The sequence below is a fragment of the Aquarana catesbeiana genome, linkage group LG01, assembly GCF_042186555.1.
Source record: "Aquarana catesbeiana isolate 2022-GZ linkage group LG01, ASM4218655v1, whole genome shotgun sequence".
In the NCBI taxonomy this organism is placed as follows: domain Eukaryota; kingdom Metazoa; phylum Chordata; class Amphibia; order Anura; family Ranidae; genus Aquarana; species Aquarana catesbeiana.
In genome coordinates, this window is record NC_133324.1 from 146978926 (window position 1) to 147003962 (window position 25037).

At 42.7% G+C, this 25037-nt stretch overlaps 1 long non-coding RNA gene across 1 annotated transcript in view; it reads right to left on the minus strand.

Moving 5' to 3' along the window:
* The window catches only part of LOC141124275 (uncharacterized), a 56250-nt gene extending 39753 nt beyond the window's left edge, over positions 1-16497 (minus strand). The window contains exon 1 of the long non-coding RNA XR_012240880.1: positions 16401-16497. This is a non-coding gene — a long non-coding RNA (uncharacterized lncRNA). The remainder of the gene's footprint in view (positions 1-16400) is intronic.
* Positions 16498-25037: the final 8540 nt, after the last annotated feature.

Sequence of the window (25037 nt, forward strand, 5' to 3'; positions counted from 1 at the left end):
TGGAGCTCCAGGGTGAGCTAATTGAGGTACACGAGTCCTCTGCTCAGGAGCGGGATAATGAGGATACGGATGTTTCGACACCGTCCAGCAGAAGGCAAAGGCAAGCATCTGCTTCCCGCAGGAAGAAAAGCAGCAGGGCAGCAGAACAGGTTGAAGACCAGGACCAGACCAATAAATTACTAAACATAGTGTCAGGTATCACTGAACAAATCGATGCCCAGCGATGCCCTCACACTATGTTTTGCCATTAGTCTGGTGCCGCTTCTCAAAGAGTTCTTGCCAGACCATTACTTTAATATGAGGATTGCAGTGCAACATTGCATCCATTCATTCGCTGTGCCACGCCATGTTTCTGTGCCAATGCACGACATTCCTAGTCCTCAAATATTTACTCCCATTTCTTCTGCCTCAAACACTGCACCAAACCCTTATCCCTCTAGTTTTGCAGAACCCTCTAGCATTTATGAGACCCCCAGATCACGAATCCCATATCCTATTCCTTCACCTGTTGCCTCAGTAATTTCACCCCCAAGTAGAACCACGGATATCGGCAGACAAATGGATATGAGACAACTTGACTCAACATCTTACCATGTCCCGACACAAAACAGTCCAGTACAGCTCTACGAGCAAATACCGTCCGTGACAAATCAATTTCCACCTGTAACAAGACCAATGGAACAGCAGAAACCGACAATTCCAAGTCATTATCCATATCACAATCGATCGCTTGAAGTAGCCTCAAACATGCTTACACATTATCGACAATATGGGTCCCCAAGTGTACCACCAGATAACGAGATATCCCCACCTGTGTTATTGAGGAAATATCCCTCAACACAAGGTGAAGCCTTGCAGCTAACACCACCAAGCTCCTCAACAGCAACACTACAATGGCACACCAAGCCTGATGAACATAGTTCACCAAGTTTTTCGAATTTGTAGATGACTACCTGCTAATGCCGCTACCAATTTCATGTTGAAAATTTATACTTTCTTTGTTAGCGTTATGTTTTTGTTAAATTATTTTTTATAATTTTGAATAGTGTATTCCAAAATGCTATCATATTTTGAATGGCTCAGGGAAATAGAGATGTAGAGAAAAAAGCTTAGGGGGAAAGTGGAGATGAAGATGCGAGGGAGGGAGGGAGGGAGGGAGGATGGAAGAGTTGGAGATGACAGGGAGGATGAGTTGGAGAGATAGAGTTTGAGTTACTAAAATTTTGTAACTTAATATTAAAGTTCAGTTACGTTCAAGCTAGACAGTCAGAGGAAGCAAGACAGTCAGAGGAATTAAGAGAGTCAGGGGAAGTTAGAGAGTCAGAGGAAGTAAGAGAGTCAGAGGGAGTTAGTCAGAGGAGGTTAGAGAGTCAGGGGAAGTTAGAGAGTCAGAGGAAGTAAGAGAGTCAGAGGAAGTAAGAGAGTCAGAGGGATTTAGAGAGTCAGGGGAAGTTATAGAGTCAGAGGAGGTCAGAGAGTCAGAGGGAGTTAGAGAGTCAGGGGAAGTAAGGGAGTCAGATTGAGTTAGAGAGTCAGGGGAAGTTAGAGAGCTAGAGAGTCAGAGGAGGTCAGAGAGTCAGAGGGAGCTGGATTGTTTCCAAAATATTTCATGCCAAGTATGTATTCCGAAAAAATTACGTATTACGTTTTTTAAAATAAAAAAATAAATACTTTTTTTGGAACACAATTTTGTTGTCATATCTGTCTGCATTCTTTGCATTCCTTACTATAGCTTACTATGGTGCATAGCATAAAATTTCACACACAAAGTATATCTATAAAATTTACCTTAATGTAACAAGCAACCTTTCCGCTGGCTCCACACTATTCCGAAAGGCGGTGTTCTGATAATCCAAACGTGTACCAAGCAGCCGAAGCAATTCATCAAAACTAAGGAATAAACCACAAATTCAATGTAAGTGACAGGCTAAAGCCCATACACAAAATCAAATAAAATGGTAATAGGAAAGAGTTCTAGTAAAAGGAGAAAAGCGATCAAAAGTTGGATTGGTGGTCAGTGGGATTGGTGGTCAGTGGGATTGGTGTTCAGTGGCGTTGGTGGTCAGTGGGATTGGTGGTCAGTGGCGTTGGTGGTCAGTGGGATTGATGGTCAGTGGGATTGGTGGTCAGTGGCCTTGGTGGTCAGTGGGGTTGGTGGTCAGTGGCATTGGTGGTCAGTGGGATGCATGCCCTTACGTTGGTGGTCAGTGGGATTGGTGGTCAGTGGGATTGGTGGTCAGTGGGTTGGTGGTCAGTGGCGTTGGTGGTCAGTGGGGTTGGTGGTCAGTGGCATTGGTGGTCAGTGGGATGCATGCCCTTACGTTGGTGGTCAGTGGGATTGGTGGTCAGTAGGATGCATGTCAGTGATAGATAGTAAGAAGGAGGGAGGAGGAGAAGGAAGAAGGGTACAGGTACTAACCTATTTACTGACATCCGGGAATAGTTGAAGAACTTCTCCCCATGCTGCCTGAGATCATTGTAGAGGATCCTGAACTGGCCTCTCTCTTCCCTATTTTGAATAATTGGATGGACCCAATATCTTCTTGTACTCATCAGTCTCTTCCTCATCCTCCTCCTCCTCCTCTTCCTCCTGGCTTTGTCCATCAGGACTGCAGCAGTAGCAGTAACAACTGCTACCATGATCAACGGCATTTGATGAAACATAATGATCAAAAATCAAAATCCTCACTACTCACAAACAAACCACACTCCTCATGACAATACTCTCCCACAAAGGAAAACAAGGAAGAGCACAGGAAGTTAAAACCCATTTTTTCTTGCCTTTTCGATTGACCTGAGCACAAATAGCATCTGTGCCTAATTTACATTGAAAGTGCATACAATTCGCATTGATTTCGCAATACAATCGCGCTGGTAATAATCAAACACGCAATGAAAAAATTTGCATCAAAATTGCATCGCACAAGTGTGAACCGGCACTAAGGGGGGCCGTCAACACTGATATCTGCAGCAGCTTATCCATTACTAATCTCTATGAGGTCAAGCCAGGAGTGTCTTACCAATTCTGCCAAATCAAATTTGCGCAAAGTATTACAGTGGCAGTAGGTAAGCTGTTCTCTTAGTAAAAGAGAATTAACATAATCCATCCACTGTGTATTACTAAATAAAACTTGCACTAAATGGAATAGTGAATAACAATACAAAATAATAAATAATAAAGCAGCTATTACAAAGGTGCTAGAACCTTAAAAAATGAATACATGAATTAACAGCGCTAGCAGAATATTGAACATCAACTTAGTAATGGGCTCAAAAAATATTGACTGTGACAATATTATTAACCACTTCAGCCCCGGAAGGATTTACCCCCTTCCTGACCAGAGCACTTTTTACAATTTGGCACTGCGTCGCTTTAACTGCTAATTGCGTGGTTATGCAATGCTGTACCCAAACAAAATTTGCGTCCTTTTCTTCCCACAAATAGAGCTTTCTTTTGATGGTATTTGATCACCTCTGCGGTTTTTATTTTTTGCGCTATAAACGGAAAAAGACCGAAAATTTTGAAAAAAAATGATATTTTCTACTTTTTGTTATAAAAAAAATCCAATAAACTCAATTTTAGTCATACATTTAGGCCAAAATGTATTCGGCCACATGTCTTTGGTAAAAAAAATGTCAATAAGCGTATATTTATTGGTTTGCGCAAAAGTTATAGCGTCTACAAACTAGGGTACATTTTCTGGAATTTACACAGCTTTTAGTTTATGACTGCCTATGTCATTTCTTGAGGTGCTAAAATGGCAGGGCAGTACAAAACCCCTCCAAATGACCCCATTTTGGAAAGTAGACACCCCAAGGAAATTGCTGAGAGGCATGTCGAGCCCATTGAATATTCATTTTTTTTGTCCCAAGTGATTGAATAATGACAAAAAAAAAAAATTACAAAAAGTTGTCAGTAAATGATATATTGCTCACACAGGCCATGGGCATATGTGGAATTGCACCCTAAAATACATTCAGCTGCTTCTCCTGAGTATGGGGATACCACAAGTGTGGGACTTTTTGGGAGCCTAGCCGCGTACGGGACCCCGAAAACCAATCACCGCCTTCAGAATTTCTAAGGGCGTAAATTTTTGATTTCACTCCTCACTACCTATCACAGTTTTAAAGGCCATAAAATGCCCAGATGGCACAAAACCCCCCCAAATGACCCCATTTTGGAAAGTAGACACCCCAAGCTATTTGTTGAGAGGCATGTTGAGTCCATGGAATATTTTATATTTTGACTCAAGTTGCAGGAAAGTTAACATTTTTTTTTTTTCACAAAGTTGTCACTAAATGATATATTGCTCACACAGGCCATGGGCATATGTGGAATTGCACCCCAAACTACATTTAGCTACTTCTCCTAAGTACGGGAATACCACATGTGTGGGACTTTTTGGGAGCCTAGCTGCGTACGGGGCCCCAAAAACCAATCACCGCCTTCAGGATTTCTAAGGGCGTAAATTTTTGATTTCACTCCTCACTGCCTATCACAGTTTCTGAGGCCATGGAATGCCCAGATGGCACAAAACTCCCCCCAAATGACCCCATTTTGGAAAGTAGACACCCCAAGCTATTTGTTGAGAGGCATGGTGAAAATATTGCAGCTCTCATTTGTTTTTGAAAAAGAAGAAAGACAAGAAAAACATTTTTTTTTTCTTTTTTCAATTTTCAAAACTTTGTGACAAAAAGTGAGGTCTGCAAAATACTCACTATACCTCTCAGCAAATAGCTTGGGGTGTCTACTTTCCAAAATGGGGCCATTTGGGGGGTTTTGAACTGTCCTGGCATTTTATGCACAACATTTAGAAGCTTATGTCACACATAACCCACTCTTCTAACCACTTGAAGACAAAGCCCTTTCTGACACTATTTGTTTACATGAAAAATTTTTTTTTTTTGCAAGAAAATTACTTTGAACTCCCAAACATTATAGATTTTTTTAAAGCAAAGGCCCTACAGATTAAAATGGTGGGTGTTTCATTTTTTTTTCACACAGTATTTGCGCAGCGATTTTCAAACGCATTTTTTTGGGAAAAAAACACACTTTTTTAAATTTTAATGCACTAAAACACACTATATTGCCCAAATGTTTGATGAAATAAAAAAAATGATCTTAGGCCGAGTACATGGATACCAAACATGACATGCTTTAAAATTGCCCACAAACGTGCAGTGGCGACAAACTACATACATTTTTAAAAGCCTTTAAAAGCCTTTACAGGTTACCACTTTAGATTTACAGAGGAGTTCTACTGCTAAAATTAGTGCCCTCGATCTGACATTCGCGGTGATACCTCACATGCATGGTGCAATTGCTGTTTACATTTGACGCCAGACCAACGCTTGCGTTCGCTTTTGCGCGAGAGCAGGGGGGGACAGGGGTGCTTTTTTTTTTTTTTTTATTATTATTTTTTTTGCTTTTTTATCCTTTTTTTAAACTGTTCCTTTCATTTTTTTTTTTTTTTTTTTTATCATTTTTATTGTTATGCCAGGGAATGTAAATATCCCCTATGATAGCAATAGGGAGTGACAGGTACTCTTTTTTTTAAAAAATGGGGTCTATTAGACTCTAGATCTCTCCTCTGCCCTCAAAGCATCTGACCACACCAAGATCGTTGTGATAAAATGCTTTCCCAATTTCCCAATGGCGCTGTTTACATCCGGCGAAATCTAAGTCATGAAATGCTTGTAGCTTCCGGTTTCTTAGGCCATAGAGATGATTGGAGCCATTCTGGTCTCTGATCAGCTCTATGGTCAGCTGTCCAAATCACCAGCTGCATTCTCAGGTTCCCTGTTGGAACAGGAGAGCCAGAGAAAAACATGGAAGACGGTGGGGGGGGGGGGACATTCCCTCCCACTGCTTGTAAAAGCAGTCTAGAGGCTAATTAGCCGCTAGGATTGCTTTTACATGAAAGCTGACCGCTGGCTGAAAAGAATGATACCAAGATGATACCTAAACCTGCAGGCATCATTCTGGTATAACCACTCAAAGTCGTGAATGGCATACCTGAAAACAAAAAAATGGTTAACAATAAAACACAGTAAACAGTAAAGTATAAAAAGTTACATACCTGAAAAGTAAACATGATAAAACATAACAACAATAAAACATTGCAGAATAGAATACAGTAAAAAAGAGCAGAACAATAGAGAGAGAGAATAGAGCGAGAGAGAACAATAAAACGACAACTATTTTTGTTTTTTTTATTTCATATATATTTTTTTTTTTTACACTTTTTTTGTAACTTTTATAACTGTAACCGGTTCTAGGTTTGGGTCTCTCAAAATGCGATGGCATCTTGGGAGACCCTGTGAAAGTGTGCCTAGTCTGTGCAGTGCTGTACCCTACGCTAATAACTAGTGCATGGTAGCGTTCAAAACATTCACCAATGCAAAGACCAGGATTGTCAGGACAGGAGGGACAATAGTAGCGGGTGTCACGCCTATATCCGCGCTTGCTGCAGACACAACATCTTTTTTGCGGAGGTTCATCGGGTAGGGGTACTCGGGAGGACATAAAGAAAATGCCTCTCATGCCGCCGACTGCATTTGGTTGGGGATGTGAATGGGGGAAGTACGGGCGCTGCAGAAGTGGTGGGTTCCCAATTAGGATTGGCGAATGCAGCAGGAAGGGCATTATGGGCATGACGGGCCTGTGTTTGTCTTCTTCTTGGTGGCAGCAGGACACTACTTGTGCTTGCCACCTCACCAGCTTGAACTGCACTTATGGGACTCGCCACATCACCAAGTGTTACTGCAGTGCTGGTTTGACTACGACCGGGGTGTACTAGGCCGCTGGCGCTTGCCAGTTCACCAAAACGCTACCAAAAAAACTGTTAGCGATCGCAGGGATCAGGCCTGACTCTGTGAACGCTGCAGTTATGTGTTTAGTGTTTTGTAAGTGTCAGTGATCGATCGATACTGCACTTGGGTTGGCTAGGCTGGGCTGGGCCGGGCGGAGGGGCAAAACGCAGGTGCTAGCAGGTATCTGGGCTGGTCCTGCTAACACTGCGTTTTTGGGAACCCTAAACTGCTGGGGAAGCTAGTATAGATCTGATCGGATCAGATATTGATCCGTTCAGATACTATACCACTAAGGGAGGTGTATGGTGCGTCCGTGGGTGTTAGCGCTACTGGCGCTAACCTGACGCTGCCTGGGGCGACGCATATCACCGCCGGGCGATCAGGGGGCTAAACCTTTATTAGGTCATAAACGGCGGGTGCCCTGACACTATAAAAAATAAACTAACTAACCAGCGTCACCTGTAACAGTTATATGGTGATCACTGGTGAAAGGGTTAACTAGGGGGCAATCAAGGGGTTAAAACCTTTATTAGGTAGTATATGGGGGTCCCTGTCGCTATAAAACGCTGACGGCGAACCTAAATATTTACCTCCCTAACTAGCGTCACCAGTGACACTAATACAGCGATCAGAAAAATGATCGCTTAGCGACACTGGCGACGGGGGGTGATCAAGGGGTTAAAACTTTATTAGGGTGGGTTAGGGGGGTATCCTAGACCTAAAGGGGGCTAACACTTACTGCCCTACCACACTAACTGTCACAAACTGACAACAATGCAGTAATCAGAAAAAAAAAAAAACTGCTTGGTGTCAGTGTGACGGGGGGGAGGGGTGATTAGGGGGTGATCAGGGGGTAATCGGGGGGTGATGGGGGGTGTAATGTATGCCTGGCATGTTCTACTGTGTGTGTGTGTTGGTGTAACTCACTCAGATGTCTTCTCTCCTCGGCGCCGGAACGGAAAATACCGAGCCAAGGAGCGATGACATCACTTCCTCTGCCTCTGTGTACTATACAGAGGCAGGGGAAGATTCTCATTGGCTGGGAGCGATCGTGAGGGCGGGCCACGAATGGATGGTCTCCCCCTCATCTCTGAACGCTCCCAGACAGAAGCCGACCGCCTCGGGCACTGGGGGGTGGTCCGATAGGTTCGTGATTTTGCCTGCCCGTGCCATTCTGCCACAGTATATCTGCGTTAGGCGGTCGGCAAGTGGTTAAAATAGATAAATATATAATGAATAAAGTGCATAAGGTGTTTCAAGTGCCACACTCCCCTCTTGTGACCCCTCTCACCAGAGTTAATGGACTCTCATCTTTGCAGTCTAGGGGTCAATAAGGCCGTGATGTATATAAGCTGGACTCTCAGAGAAACTTCCATACGGGTATTCATGTGGATGGACCAAGGTAAATCATTCATAATGGGAAATAGAAATAAAAAAGCCAATAGTGAATTACTGCTGGTACTAAATAAAATGCGCAATCAAACAACGCCATTCACGAGACAGCTCTGTAAAACAGGCATCAGTAAGTTCAGGGTTTGCCACTGGATGGTGTGCGTTTCAGGGATAGCGGAAGTTGTGACACTGGTTCGGGAAACCGGAAATACGTTGAAGTGTTTCACTCCTTCTCCAGGGCATCATCAAGGACGCCCTGGAGGAGGGGCAAAACGCATTGACGTATTTTCAGTTTCACGTCTCGTGAGTGGCGTTGTTTGATTGCGCATTTTATTTAGTACCTGCGATACTTCACTATTGGCTTTTTTATTTCTGTTTCCCATTATGAATGATTTACCTCGGTCCATCCACGTGAATACCTGTATGGAAGTTTCTCTGAGAGTCCAGCTTATATACCTCAGATCTCTTAGATCACGGCCTTATTGACCCCTAGACTGCAAAGCTGAGGGTCCATTAACTCTGGTGAGTGGGGTCATAAGAGGGGAGTGTGGCACTTGAAACACCTTATCCTGAACCACAAAGTACTTTAATTTGGAGCACCTAGCACTTTATTCATTATATATCTTAATAATATTGTCACGGTCAATATTTTTTGAGCACATTATTAAGTTGATGTTCAATATTCTGCTATCGCTGTTAATTCATGTATTCATAATCCATCCACTGTTTTTTGGTAGGTACCATGGGGGACATCCAATATCGAGCAACTAACTTTATGGCTACCAGCAGAATTTATTTAATGTTGTGTACAACTCCAGACAAGCTCTGTTCACTGATTTTTCTTTTTGATAGTAGTATAAACTTCTTTTGGTTTTACCTACAGTACAAAACTTTTTTGTGGTAGGCACAAATAAATCCCATGTGACAACACAGTAGCAATCTACTTCTAAACAAACTGCGGCAACATTACTATGTACCAAGTACTGTATGTTTTTAAGGCAAGTTATTGGTCTAAACAAGTTATTTTTTATTGTTTATAATACTTTACTGAATTTTAAAGAGCCCTTAAAAAACTATAGCGAAAAGTACTATATTCTGGTAAGTAAGTGTATGGGGTTATGGCCTGTAATGAAATCCTTTTTTTATATATGCCTTTATAAATAGTTTTCCATCTTAACATGCAGACTAAGATGCCAGCAAAAGTGACAGTAAGAGGGGTTGCGACAAACCATATAGCACTGCCAGTATTGCTTATAATGTTCAGCTTTTATGTATATGGTTGAAACCTTTTTACAACTCCCAAAACAATTGCTGTAACTGATGAAAAGGTGCTAGCTAGAGGTAGGCTTTAATTTGTTTTTTATTATTTAAAGTGTTACTAAACCCAGGACCCTGCATTCACTATATCTGGTCTCCCACAGTATACAGAACATAGAAATGCAATTATTTTAGTAAATATAAACTGCTAAATACCATTTCTAATCAGCAGTATATAACAGTCTTGTGATTTCTATCAGTGTCTGGTTAAAGCTTGTAGGAGGAGTTTTCATTCTCTCTGATTGCCCTGTGAGGCTGCCCCTGACCCTCTGTCTGGACAGTGCTGATTGCCCCTGTGCTGATCACATGCACTCTGCCAAGAAAAAAAAAAACCTCTCTAGCAATACTACCAAACTGAGCATGTGCAGCTTGCCCCCAAGGCTCTGTTCTATTACATGGATTGGGGACTGTGGAAGAAGGGGAGCATCAGAGAATACAGGATCAAACAGCCTTTTTACACAATGCAGAGGATTAACCCCTTAGGTTCCACAGAGTATAACAAGCATGCTTTACTGCATATACAGTCTGGTTTTACTGTTGTGGGTTTAGTAACACCTTTATGTCCATTAAAATCTGCATGTCCATCTAAGACTATCATGTAAAGAGGGTGACAATGCTGCTGTACAGATTCACTGCAGAAAGAGCAGTGTTGTCACCTTGTTAAAGAAAGTAGAAATATGATAGATCTACTGACAGAACGGTGATAAAATGTATATTTCAGGAGGGACAGGGAGAAAAACAAAAACTACTCTGTTACAGTGGTATTAAAGTGGAAAGTTTAACTTTGTCTTACAGGTAAGACAATTAAAAGTCTTACTTGTAGGTTCCATTGAAATGGCTTGAACTTGCACCGTTAAGTAAAAAGTGGCATCGGCTTTAGCTCAGGCAGGCTGGATGGTGTGCTTAGCTGTGAAAACCCCTCATCCCTTTCTGAAGATTCTGGGATTGTTTGGCATCATTTGCCTATGCTTGGAAATAACTGAAGAATTATTTAAAACAAGTAAATATGATATACTTTCCTATCTATTTACTAATGCTAAAAGCACAAGGATTAAAATAGTCCATGTTGATTGAGAGTGAAGTTCCGCTTTAACAAAAATAGAAAAGGTAAGTTCCAAGAGGAGTAAACTTAGATGCACAGTTATTCTTTGTGGCAAATATGCCGTCAGTAATGTGATTCTTTAACAATTTAGGACAATCCCAATCCAATAACCATTCTGGTTGTGATGGGGATGGTGTCTGCAGTGCATTGAGATGGAGAATTGCCAGTTTAATAGAAGGAATCTGTGGTGTGTAAGCTCTAACGTTAATTTGAAGACCTGATTCCAGTAGGATCGAAGTAGGGACGTACAGTACCACAGAGTACAGATTAAGGAACCCAAGTAACCACAATTTCACCAGCACTGTTCGATATTTTAGAAAGTTTATATAGGTGTGATGTACTACCTGTGCAATTTTTTAAAGCAATTCCCTATGATCTGTGCATAGGGTAGAGCTATAAGACATCCTAATAGCAGAGTCGTAGAAACAGGACAGGTCTACTTCCAAAGAAAATGTTGGTAGAATTAGTCAAGTACTACTGAATACATGTGAAATTTGCATATGGCAATAAATCTCCAAAGCAAGTAAGTGATATGTCCTTTCGAAGGTTATCAAAGGATGACAATATTTTGTTTATAAATAGATCTTGGCTAGTTTGAATGCCTAGAGGAGACCATAGAGGCCTAATTGAGGAATACAGTGTTATAAGTAGGCCAGAGGAATCGGGCACTTGACTGAAATGGGAAACTAGTGTTTTTTAATTTAGTTTGTTTACGTATCGCTTAAAAAGTGGCTTTTATAGATGGAGTGACGGACTCTGGACACCTTGTTGGGTATTTCAGTCAAGAAGGTGCTTCCCAAGTCCTGGTACACTAGACCAATGGATCTGGCTATAGTAACCCACAAGAACTAGACAACACCGGTCTTACAGTACACCCGAAATAGCCTGCTTTATTTGAGATCTCACACAAATATATACACCAGGATAACAATACAAACTGTAACCAGAAACCTAATTAACATGAGCTAATTAACTAGTCATTTAACCAGACTAGGTGACTCAGAGATATAACCTTTCAGGTCAGACTTGTCGTGTCCTGGCTCACTAACTACAATAACATTATCATAAATATCAACACAGAACTCCTTCACACAATGGCAGAGTTAATTAGCACAAACAACAATGGGTGAAAGTCCCTTTAGAAGCCACACTAGACTTATTTACAAAAAAAACCATTATAGCAGACAACAGACAGACAAGTGGCTGATGATATCGGCATCTGCTATGAGTCCCAATAGTATGAAGCAGTCACTATTTCTATAATGGCATATAGGCCCTATACAGAGTTCCCAGAGTCTGTGTGTCTTGGGGGGACATGGACTTGAATCCAAAGTAACATTACTTCAAGCAGGGCTAAAAATTTCAAGTCCTGAGCTACTAGCCGCCAGGCCTCAAGGGTTACTCGCCACCAGTGGCCCACTCAACCCCTACCCTGCCCCGCCCCTAATTCCACCCATAAACACGCCCTCATAAATGATCTCATGAAATGACACTTAAATGTTTTATGCAGAACTAAGTTACAAAAATAAATATTAACAACAACTTTATCAGTGCAGCCTCACCTGTGCCCCTCAATGCAGCCTCACTTGTGCTCATCAATGCAGGCTCACCTGTGCCCACCATTGCAGTCTCACCTGTGTCCACCATTGCAGCCACACCTGTGCCCATCAATGCAGCCTCACCTGTGCCCACCATTGCAGCCTCACTGTGCCCACAATTGCACCCTCACTAGGCCCACCATTGCAGCCACACTGTGCCCACTATTGCAGCCACACTGTGCCCATTGCACCCTCACTGTGCCCATTATTGCAGCCACACTGTGCCCATTGCAGCCTCACTGTACCCACTATTGCAGCCTCACTGTGCCCACTATTGCAGTCTCACTGTACCCACTATTGCAGCCACACTGTGCCAACTATAGCAGCCACGCTGTGCCCATTGCAGCCTCACTGTGCCCACTATTGCAGCCTCACTGTGCCCACTATTGCAGCCACACTGCGCCCACTATTGCAGCCACACTGTGCCCATTGCAGCCTCACTGTGCCCACTATTTCAGCCTCACTGTGCCCACTATTGCAGCCATACTGTGCCCATTGTAGCCTCACTGTGCCCACTATTGCAGCCTCGTCTGGGCAGAGGAATGCATAACTGGAGGAAGAGGAGAGCCGCGTGATCACAGAGCGGATAGCAAGCTGTTACAGCTTACATTATAATTGTCTCTGCTCTGCTCGACACAGCCCCGCCTCCTCCTGACCCCGCGCCTGTGATAGACAGAATGCATCCCGCCATTGGACCGGCATTCTGTCTATTACAGGCACGGGGTTAGGAGGAGGCGGGGCTGTGTCGAACAGAGCAGAGACAACTGTAATGTAAGCTGTAACAGCGTGCTAGCCTGCTCTGTGATCCCACGGCTCTCCTCTTCTTCCATGCTCTCTTCCCCCCTGGGAGAATGGCTCCCAATCAACCCCGCATCCCAGCGGTGCTCGCCCCCCCTGCTCCCAGGAAGCCCAGCTCGCAAGCCCTCATTTTCCACTTGCAAAATGCGAATGGAAAATTTGAGGGATGACTTAAAGGGTCCCCAGGCATACACCTCACAAAGAGTGTTTCCTTAAAATCCAGGGCCCATAATCTGTAGGCAAGAGACTAGCATTTGGTCACCTCGAAAAGCCTCTGTCCCGGTTGAGTCTATCACAGAGGGGTACTGGGATTCATGGAGCAGGTCACTTATCAGGCTTGCGAGAAGGAAAGTTCTCAATTGTCTTTAAACAAAAACGAAGGCCTAAATGATGGAGAAACAATTTTTGTGGGTTGGTGTTCCACCAATAGCGTGTTTAGTTCAGCAAGGAGGAAAGGTAGCAAAAGAGATTGGGGAGGGAAAGACAATGAGCCGCAAAAGATCAAGCCTCAAGGCTGGTGAAGGAAGCAATTGGTCTTTCGAAAAATGTTCTATGATCCTTTGCAGCTCACAGCTCTTCCACATTGAGATGAATCTGTCAAGAGGCAGCGGCCCACGGCGGGGCAGTGTTCCAGGTCCCATTGGCTTTCGGTCTTCATTCTGCCATCCTGCTGACATCCTCTCCCACCTGTTTTAGCCGGATCTTCCATCTAGCTATGCCCTGGACTTACATCCATTGTGACAGGCTCTCACTAAGCCTACATTTGTGAGTGCAATTCATTTTTTTTTAATTGTTGACATTAAATAAATGTACTTACTACACTGCCTGGTGCCTCTCTCTCCCCTGCCCACCCTTAAAAAGCCAACTTGATCTGGATGGATCAGAGAGGGAATAATGTTCAGAAGCCTGAGCTCCAGGGCCTTTGCATAGATTTGATATCCAAGTTCAATAATGTAAACAGTCTGTAATTGCTAGGCAGACTGGGATCTTTGTCTGGCTTGGAATTGGTGGTAATTACAGCCTGTAGCATTTCTTTTGGATTCGACCTGTGGCCAAGCCTAGGTTATAAATGGCTACTAAATGAGGAGTTAGAGTACCCTTAAATATCTGGTAATACTCATTGGGGAAGCCTTCTGTACCAGGTGCTTTTGAGGAAGGCAAACTGTTTATGACAGTTAAGATTTCAGGCTCAGTGATGGAATGGGATAGCTCAGTAAGCTGATCATTGTTTAATTTAGGCAGTGACAGTGGTTGGAGAAATTGTTGGATCTGCTCCAGGGTAGGCTGAGGCATACAACCATCAAATATCAGATCATATAAGGATGAATTAAATATCTTAAAGAGTTCCATATGTTTTTTTTAATATTTTTTCTATAGTTCACCTTTAAAAGAATACAGTATCAAATGCTAAAAATGAATTGGAAGTCCTGAGGTAGTGAAAAGTGATGATATGTAACTACATCTAGTATGAACTGCCATTTTTTCAAAGTGCTAAAATACAGTTGGACCCATACATATTTCAATAAATATCCAGAAAGTGCTATGCACAGTTACAGTGCCTTGCAAAATTATTCACCCCCCTTGGCATATTTTGTGTTTTGTTGCCTCACAACCTGGAATTAACATGGATTGTTTGAGGATTTGCATCATTTAATTTACAGAACATGCCCACAACTTTGAAGATGTTTTTTTTTTTTAATTGTGAAGCAAACAACAAATAGGACAAAATAACATAAAAAGTCAATGTGCATAACTATTCACCCTCCTAGAGTCAATACTTTGTAGAGCCACCTTTTGCACCTACCACAGCTCCAAGTCACTTTGGATAAGTCTCTATGAGCTTGCCACATCTTACCACTGGGATTTTTGCCCATTCCTCCTTGCAAAACTGCTCCAGCTCCTTCAAGTTGGATGGTTTACGCTTGTGAACAGCAATCTTTAAGTCTGACCACAGATTTTCTATTGGATTGAGGTCTGGTCTTTGACTAGGCCATTCCAACACATTTACATGTTTCCCCTTAAACCACTCAAGTGTTGCTTTAGCAGTGTGTTTGGGGTCCTGCTGGAAGGTGAACTTTCGTCCTAGCCTCAAATCACACACAGAGTGGTACAGGTTTTGCTCAAGAATATCCCTGTATTTAACACCATCCATCTTTCCCTCAACCCTGACCAGTTTCCCAGTCCCGACTGCTTAAAAACATCCCAACAACATGATGCTGCCACCATCATGTTTCACTGTGGGGATGGTGTTCTTTGGGTGATGTGATGTGTTGGGTTTGCGCCAGACATAGCATTTTCTTTGATGGCCAAAAAATTCAATTTTAGTCTCATCAGACCAGAGCACCTTCCTCCATACATTTTGGGAGTCTCCCACATGCCTTTTCGCAAACTCAAAACATGTCATTTTTTTGCTGAAAGTAATGGGTTTCTTCTGGCCACTCTGCCATAAAGCCCAACTCTATGGAGCGTACGGCTTATTGTCGTCCTATGTACAGATACTCCGGTCTCTGCTGTGGAACTCTGCAGCTCCTCCAGGGTTACCTTAGGTCTCTGTGCTGCCTCTCTGATTAATGCCCTCCTTACCGGTCTCTTGGCAGGTTTGCTGTTGTGCCATGTTCTTTGCATTTGGTTATGATAGATTTGATGGTGCTCCTAGGGATCATCAAAGATTTGGATATTTTTTTATAACCTAACCCTGACTTGTACGTCTCAACAACATTGTCCCCTTACTTGTTTGGAGAGTTCCTTGGTCTTCATGGCAGTATGTTGGTTAGTGGTGCCTTTGCTTAGGTGTTGCATCCTCTGGTTCCTTTCAGAAAGGTGTGTATATGTAATGACAGATCATGTGACACTTACATTGCACACAGATGGACATCATTTCACTAATTATGTGACTTCTGAAGGTAATTGGTTGCACCAGAGCTTTTTATGGGCTTCATAACAAAGGGGGTGAATACATACGCACATGCCAATTATCAGTTTTTTATTTCTGAAAAATAGTTCTATGTATATATTTTTCTAATTTTACTTCACCAAAAGAGACTATTGTAATCTGATCCATCACATATAATTAAGATTTAAAAAACATTGAACAAAAGGCTGTAATGTGTACAAAATATGTAAAAAGCCAATGGGGGTGAATACTTTTGGAAGGCACTGTAACACAAAGGATGTGTCAATGCCGGTTTGTGCCAAGTTACCTGCCCTTACAAGATATTACTGATCCGTAGACTTCTTTAGCTCTATGGATCCTTTATTAAGTCCTGTTAAATATTTAAATTAACCCTGCCACCCATCCAACATGGCTTCTATAACCTTTCTCTTTTTGTCCTGCTAAATTTACTAAGATCAGCACAGCATTATTATCTGTATTTACTTACCATTTACTTCATGTCAGCACTGAGGTCTCGAATCTGACTTTTATTTCAGTATATAAAAATGTTAAGCTCTGCGTTTTGTTAAAAAGTCTCCTGGTAAAATATGCAAATTGGAGAGCTTAGACTCATTTCCCTGTGCTGTCATTTAGCATATTCATATGACTGTTTCCCATATTCATGTGTCAGTGTGTGCCAATTAAATCTGCATCTACAGCCCCATCAATATGCATGTGTCTATGCACTCAGACACACACAGATGTGCAAGGGTATTCACATATTCACACACTGACACTGTATCAAATGAGAGCAAGGAAGCAAAAAAAAATATTTTGTACAGGTACTGAACATAATGACATGTACATATGTAGCACCCTGAAGTCCTGCTTCTGCTACTGCTGAACAACCTTGTCTCTTTATGTTCAGAAAATTCACATATTAGACTCTTTACTAAGCTGTGCAACGTATCGCATCCAGACATTATGTATCTTCCCTAAACAAACAGAGCAATTCTCCCTTCCTCTATTCTACTCCTTTGGAGTTAGATAAAGCAAACCTCTCATTATTCTGAGTGGAAATGCAACCTTATTTACATGTTTGTTGTAGAGGTACATCCCCTGTTAAGACCAAATGACCACTGTTATATGGTGCTTCACCTTTAGCAGTCAACTTTTATGTTGGTGTCCAATATCTAGTAGAAAACAGAAGTTAGTCAGACAGATCAAGGTCAATACAAGATGGGCAGACAGAGTACAAAAAGGATTATACGGGATGTGTATCCAGACAAACCAAGAGTCAAAGACATCTTAGCCGTGTTGTACCAAAAAATAAAATTCAGCCATAAGTTGAGGAGGAACCAGTGGTCAAGTTCAGGAAGTCCAAACAGTCAAGGTCAGGAACAAATGGGAACACAATAGTCAGGGGAATGAAAGGAGCAGGGTCAGGGCAGACAGAGAGTAACCAAGGACTAGGAGTGTGGAATTTGTTTCCCTTTTTTTTTAAAGATATTTTTATTGATTTTAGGTCACAAACCAACAAACACAAAACAATCACAAATAAAAATAATAATTGTAAAAAACAAAAACACACATTAAGCATACAAAAGTGGTATCCAATCTGTAATTAAAAAACAAGTAAAAAGGCGCAAAGCAGGTATACCTCACATAACAGATCCCAAATAGTCCAATGGCAGGGTAGGTGACTGTAGGTGTATATAGACATATACACAAGAGGAAGTCTATCAGGGCTGCCACCAATAAAAGACCAGAAGCAGGGTCCAATAGGCTGAGAAAGATAAAAACAAGGAAGAGGGGCGCCTCTGAGTATAAATCAATAATCATTTATTACAACAAACAATATCCACTCACATGGAAGACTGTAGTATTGCGTTCCGGTGCATCTCTGAGTAGAGGAGAGGTTGGAGGACCACAAGTCTCAGCGAGTCCGTGCAGTACTGGTCACACATCAAGTCCTGGCAGGGATGGATGGTGATGGCAGAACACGGTGGAAGTTCCCTCGGGTCTCCAGATGGCACTTCAGAATGGGTAGTAAGTTAAATAACAAAGACCAACGGTCTGTGGGTTCCAGGGAGGGGGTGGGGGGACGTCAAGGCCGATCGCCGGGCGCGCTGCCGTCTGAGGCTCGTACGGCTCCGTGGAGAGAGATGGTGACGGCCGTACAGGGAGCCAGAACGAGGCCTGGAAAGCAAGCGCAGCGCGGCGCCGGGCCGTGACGTCACAGCTCTGCGACGCGTTTCCGAGTCTGCGCGCTATAGATGACAGGAATAGCGGCACTCCTTTTTCAAGCATAGGGGGCAGATGTGATGGCAGTCCTTTTGTAGTCTTTGGGAGGGAGGGGGAAGGGGCGGGGCTGAGAATAATAAACAGTATCCGGATACAATGCAGCTGTTTGGCAATACTAGATATAATGCACATGGAAGTGGGGCACAAGTAGATAAAATTTAAGCATGGAGTATCTGTACATACATATATAGAAGACATATGAGCATAGTTATACATAGAATTGGAAAATGGAAATTAAAAAATTAAAATTGTTTGATTAAAAACCAGTACACATCCACCTGCAGAATAAAACCTGGTGCATATGCAACTAATATGGACCATATATAAGAACATGTAAGTGTATCAATTGAGAATTGGGATGGTACTAAAAATTAATAATAATAATATTAATGATCATGGACCAGTGCAAGATAAAAGATATAAATATATATAAAAAATAAGAAATTTATATATGTAAAATACACAAGAGATGGTGATTATATAAACATAAATATCAGTACATACTGTAAATATAATTAGCAATGTAACACAGTCCGCAAGGGAAGAACCAGGAGAAAGGAGCAAAGGGAGGGGAAAAAAAGGGGGGGGGGGGAAAGGGGGGGGGGCGGGGAGGAAAAACAAGAGGGGAAAGGGGGGGGGGGGGGGGAAAGAAAGGAATGGAGAAAAAAAAAAAAAAAAAAAAAAAAAAAAGGGGGGGGGGGGGTTAGAGGGGTGATGGGAAAGAATGAGGGCAGGGGAGGGGGCGGGGGATGGAATATACTTACTCGTGGACCCGCCACCCCCACAATAATAGATATGTTAGTGTGTATACAACCTGTGGTAAGGATGATAAAGATACAAGCAATGAATATACACATACCATATATAAGCAAATAAAAGCAATATATATCTATAATATGGTGGCAATCTCGATGCCCTCATTCAAGCCCCCAGGCGAGAGGACGTCGAGATTGTAAATCCAGAACGTTTCCCTTGCACAGAGCTTTTTGAAACGTTCGGCGGGAGTATATGACTTGGGGATTTGTTCAATTACCCATACAGTGAGGCCCGTGGTGGATTTTTGGTGAAAACTAGCAAAATGTCGTGGGACACTGTGCATATCTTTGCCACCCTCTATCAGTCTCCGGTGTTGACCGAAACGCTGTCTGAGGGGGCAGATTGTTCTACCGACATAGATCAGTCCACAGGGGCACATAAGGCCGTAGACTACAAAATCGGAAGAACAATTGTAGAATTGGTCTATTTGGTACGTTTTACCTTTGGAAAGGAATGACTTTTGTCCATGTTTAACAAAGGCACAAGTTTTGCATAGGGTTTTTTTGCATCGATACATGCCAACCAGAGGTATAAGTGTGGTGGCATGGTCGTTGGTCACAGTAGTTTTGAATTTGCTTGGGGCAATTTTACTTTTCAAGTTAGGTGCTTTACGGTAAGTGATTCGTGGTACTGTAGGGAGAAGAGTTTTGAGAAGGGGGTCCTGTAATAGAATCCCCCAATGTTTTTTCATGATGTTTTCCATTTTTTTATATTCAAAGTGAAAGGTCGTGATAAATCTGGTGGAGTGATCAGTTGGGCAAGTATTTGTTTTGGCTGGTTTACCCTTGGAATAGGATGCACAAGCTACATCAACCAATTCTTTAGGGTATTGTTTTTCAGCGAATTTGTTTTTTAATGGAATGCTAGAGGCTGCATAATCGCTATCAAGGGTACAGTTCTGTCTGAGACGGCAGAACTGTCCCTTTGGTATATTTTTCGTCCACTTCGGATAGTGGCAGCTGTGAAAATGTAAGAAGGAATTCCCAGCAGTTGGCTTGGTGTAATTTTTAGCAATGATTCTATCGTCCATGTGACCCAATTCCAAATCGAGATATGCTAAATGGGTGGGGTCAGAGGTGTGGGTGAAGGCAAGTCCATAGGGATTATGGTTACAGTGGTCCACAAATGATGTAATCTGATCTGGGGAGCCGTCCCAGATCACGATCAGATCATCTATATAGCGCCCAAAGAAAATGATGTTTGCTGAGTGTGGGTTATTGTGCCATATAAAGTTTTTCTCCCAGTAACCCATAGCCAGGTTGGCATAGGAGGGGGCGAAATTAGCTCCCATGGCGGTCCCCTGTGCTTGCAGGAAGAACTCACCATTAAAATCAAAGTAGTTATGGGTTAAACAAAAATTGGTAGCCTCCATGATGAAAGCAGCTTGTCTGGGGTTTAAAAGAGGGTCCTGGGCAAGAAAGAATTCCAGAGCTAATAATCCAAATGAGTGGGGGATGGAGGTGTAGAGTGAAGTAACATCCAATGAAAGCCACAAGTAGGTGGATTCCCACTTGTACGGTGCTAGGAGTTCTAGGAGATGTGAACCATCTCTGATATATGACGGTAATTCCTTAACTAGTGGCTGTAAAAATTGATCAATATATTGGCTGAATCCCGTGGTAACACTGTCCATCGCCGCCACGATGGGTCTTCCCGGGGGAGTGGTTGTGTTCTTGTGGATTTTGGGCAAATAATAGAAATAGGGAACCTGGTAGAAGCTTTTCAGAAAAAAGGAAGCTTCCGTTTTATTAATCACTCCATTATTAAGAGCTGATTGGACCAAATTGCTCGCCTCCAGAGCAAATTCGCTAGTGGGGTCTTTTTTAAGTTTAATGTATGTGGTTTGGTCTGAGAGGAGTCTATGGGCCTCTTTGATGTAGTCTGCTCTGTCCAGTACCACTATACTTCCTCCTTTATCTGCTGTTTTGATGACTACATTAGTGTTTTGAATGAGAGAATCTAATGCTCGAGTTTCGGCGACTGTAAGATTGTGTTTATGAATAGGAATGGTGGAGGATGATTGACAAAGCTTCACAAAGTCAGCGTATACCACTCTGTAGAAGCTTTCTAGGAAAGGGCCTTTCGATTGGGCAGGGAAAAAAACCGACTTCGGTTTAAAAGAGGAGTGAATGATGGGCGGGGAGGTGGCCATGTGTTGTGTAAAAAGATCAAGCAGGTCCTCTTCTTCCCTGATGGAATCTAGGACATCTATGACATCACCGTCATATTCGAAAACATTGGGGGGTGAAGTACATGTAGGTGGGTCTGGATCTTCTTTTACGGGTTTATTTTGTTTTGCATTAAAGAACCTTTTGAGGGTTAGATTACGGATATAACGGTTGAGATCTTTAAACAAGAGGAAGGGGTTGGGCTTGTTTATGGGAGCGAAATTGAGTCCTCTGCATAGCAGACTGGTGTCTGCAGTGGAGAGTTCTAATGAAGACAGATTAAAAATCTTCATAGTTTGTGGAATTTGAGTAGGTTGCTTTTTGGACTTGGTTCGTCCTCCTCTACAACCTCTCCGGTGAATTTTCTTTTTCTCCGGTTGGTTGGAGGAGGACAATGAGCTAAAAAAGAAGGGTCAGTGGGTGAGAGGGGACCTGGGGCATGGGGCATGTGTGTAGATGGGATGGGGGAGGAAAGGGGAGGGATGTGGGAAAGGGGAAGTGTGGGGGAGAGCAAGTCTGTGGTGGAATGGCTGGGTGTGTCCCCAAGATTAGGTCTGGACACGTATGTAGTTATGGGAAGATCAGTGGTAATACCTGACGGTACTTCCATATGATCATCATTGGTAGTACTGGGTACTTTGGAATGACGTGGGTCGGTAGCATTATTCGAATGAGCTATCCCAGGTATAGCTCCTGGCTGGTTGTCTGACGTCTGACAAGAAGTCAGTGTAGCAGTTGTGGCAGCATTGGTGCTTTTTGTAGCACGTGATGGTCTGTTGTAAAATCTGTTGAGATCAGTTAATAGATTACTGGTTTTATGTTTATTTTTAGTGGTAATGGGAGTTTTGCGTACCGTACGATCATGGGTATTGGACAACAGATGTACAGAGTTTTTGTAAGGGAAACGAATTCCCATTAAGGGAGGGGGGTGATTGGGAGGTTGGATGGGGGGTGGTGGATGTGGGTGAGAAACATGTGATGATATGTAGGGTGGGGGAGGGGAAGGGAAGCAGGGATGAGAAGGACACGACGATTTAATGTCGTGGGTGGACTGTGGCAATTTTTGTTTCCAATTGAAAACACGATCTAAATTAAAATCGTCAAGATCTCTCTTGAATTTACCTAGTTTGCCTTTTAACATAAAGTCCTCATCGGACTTAGTGTTTTTCTTCAAGATCATGAACCAAGAGAGTGGGATAATGACTTTCTGATCAATGATGGTCTTAGCTATGGCATTGGCTTCTAACCTGAGTTTTTCAAAAAGATGTAATCTATGTTCAACCAGGATTTCCATCCATTTTGAGGTACAAAATTCGGAAATATTTTCCCATTCTTTTTTACGAACAGTATCAAGAAAGGGGCAGTCCTTGGTGACTCTAAGACCTCTGGGCGAGATCTTAGTGGAGATGTACCTTTCCAGAAAGAATTTATCCCACCATTGTAAATTAATGTGTTTGATAATTCTTTCTAGATGTTTAAATTTGCCACACAGAGAATATCTAGTAGTGCCGGTTAGCTTGATGTCATTGGAGAACATATGAGAAGGTAGAATGGCATATAGTTCTTCCAATACCTTATATTTATAAGTTTCTATGTCATCTAGGAATTCCATGATAGATGACCAAAGCTAGGTTAAATGAGGGGGGGGGGGGGGGGGTGAAGGACGGACGGGGGGAGGAAGGGAGTGGAAAGCACTATAGAGGTTATTGGTATACGTATATGTCTATAGGGACACTACAAACAAATAACAGTGCAGATGCAATAAATTTAAATAAAAAATGATGTACAAGGAACCATTTGTAATGAATTCATAAGGCAGGTAATTACAGACATAGTGATGTTAAATGTGAGTATACATGTGCATGCAGCACTAGGAGCTTCTATGTAGAACAAAAAACAAGTAAAAAGGCGCAAAGCAGGTATACCTCACATAACAGATCCCAAATAGTCCAATGGCAGGGTAGGTGACTGTAGGTGTATATAGACATATACACAAGAGGAAGTCTATCAGGGCTGCCACCAATAAAAGACCAGAAGCAGGGTCCAATAGGCTGAGAAAGATAAAAACAAGGAAGAGGGGCGCCTCTGAGTATAAATCAATAATCATTTATTACAACAAACAATATCCACTCACATGGAAGACTGTAGTATTGCGTTCCGGTGCATCTCTGAGTAGAGGAGAGGTTGGAGGACCACAAGTCTCAGCGAGTCCGTGCAGTACTGGTCACACATCAAGTCCTGGCAGGGATGGATGGTGATGGCAGAACACGGTGGAAGTTCCCTCGGGTCTCCAGATGGCACTTCAGAATGGGTAGTAAGTTAAATAACAAAGACCAACGGTCTGTGGGTTCCAGGGAGGGGGTGGGGGGACGTCAAGGCCGATCGCCGGGCGCGCTGCCGTCTGAGGCTCGTACGGCTCCGTGGAGAGAGATGGTGACGGCCGTACAGGGAGCCAGAACGAGGCCTGGAAAGCAAGCGCAGCGCGGCGCCGGGCCGTGACGTCACAGCTCTGCGACGCGTTTCCGAGTCTGCGCGCTATAGATGACAGGAATAGCGGCACTCCTTTTTCAAGCATAGGGGGCAGATGTGATGGCAGTCCTTTTGTAGTCTTTGGGAGGGAGGGGGAAGGGGCGGGGCTGAGAATAATAAACAGTATCCGGATACAATGCAGCTGTTTGGCAATACTAGATATAATGCACATGGAAGTGGGGCACAAGTAGATAAAATTTAAGCATGGAGTATCTGTACATACATATATAGAAGACATATGAGCATAGTTATACATAGAATTGGAAAATGGAAATTAAAAAATTAAAATTGTTTGATTAAAAACCAGTACACATCCACCTGCAGAATAAAACCTGGTGCATATGCAACTAATATGGACCATATATAAGAACATGTAAGTGTATCAATTGAGAATTGGGATGGTACTAAAAATTAATAATAATAATATTAATGATCATGGACCAGTGCAAGATAAAAGATATAAATATATATAAAAAATAAGAAATTTATATATGTAAAATACACAAGAGATGGTGATTATATAAACATAAATATCAGTACATACTGTAAATATAATTAGCAATGTAACACAGTCCGCAAGGGAAGAACCAGGAGAAAGGAGCAAAGGGAGGGGAAAAAAAGGGGGGGGGGGTGGGGGGGAAAGGGGGGGGGGGCGGGGAGGAAAAACAAGAGGGGAAAGGGGGGGGGGGGGAAAGAAAGGAATGGAGAAAAAAAAAAAAAAAAAAAAAAAAAGGGGGGGGGGGGGGGGTTAGAGGGGTAATGGGAAAGAATGAGGGCAGGGGAGGGGGCGGGGGATGGAATATACTTACTCGTGGACCCGCCACCCCCACAATAATAGATATGTTAGTGTGTATACAACCTGTGGTAAGGATGATGTATCGATGCAAAAAAACCCTATGCAAAACTTGTGCCTTTGTTAAACATGGACAAAAGTCATTCCTTTCCAAAGGTAAAACGTACCAAATAGACCAATTCTACAATTGTTCTTCCGATTTTGTAGTCTACGGCCTTATGTGCCCCTGTGGACTGATCTATGTCGGTAGAACAATCTGCCCCCTCAGACAGCGTTTCGGTCAACACCGGAGACTGATAGAGGGTGGCAAAGATATGCACAGTGTCCCACGACATTTTGCTAGTTTTCACCAAAAATCCACCACGGGCCTCACTGTATGGGTAATTGAACAAATCCCCAAGTCATATACTCCCGCCGAACGTTTCAAAAAGCTCTGTGCAAGGGAAACGTTCTGGATTTACAATCTCGACGTCCTCTCGCCTGGGGGCTTGAATGAGGGCATCGAGATTGCCACCATATTATAGATATATATTGC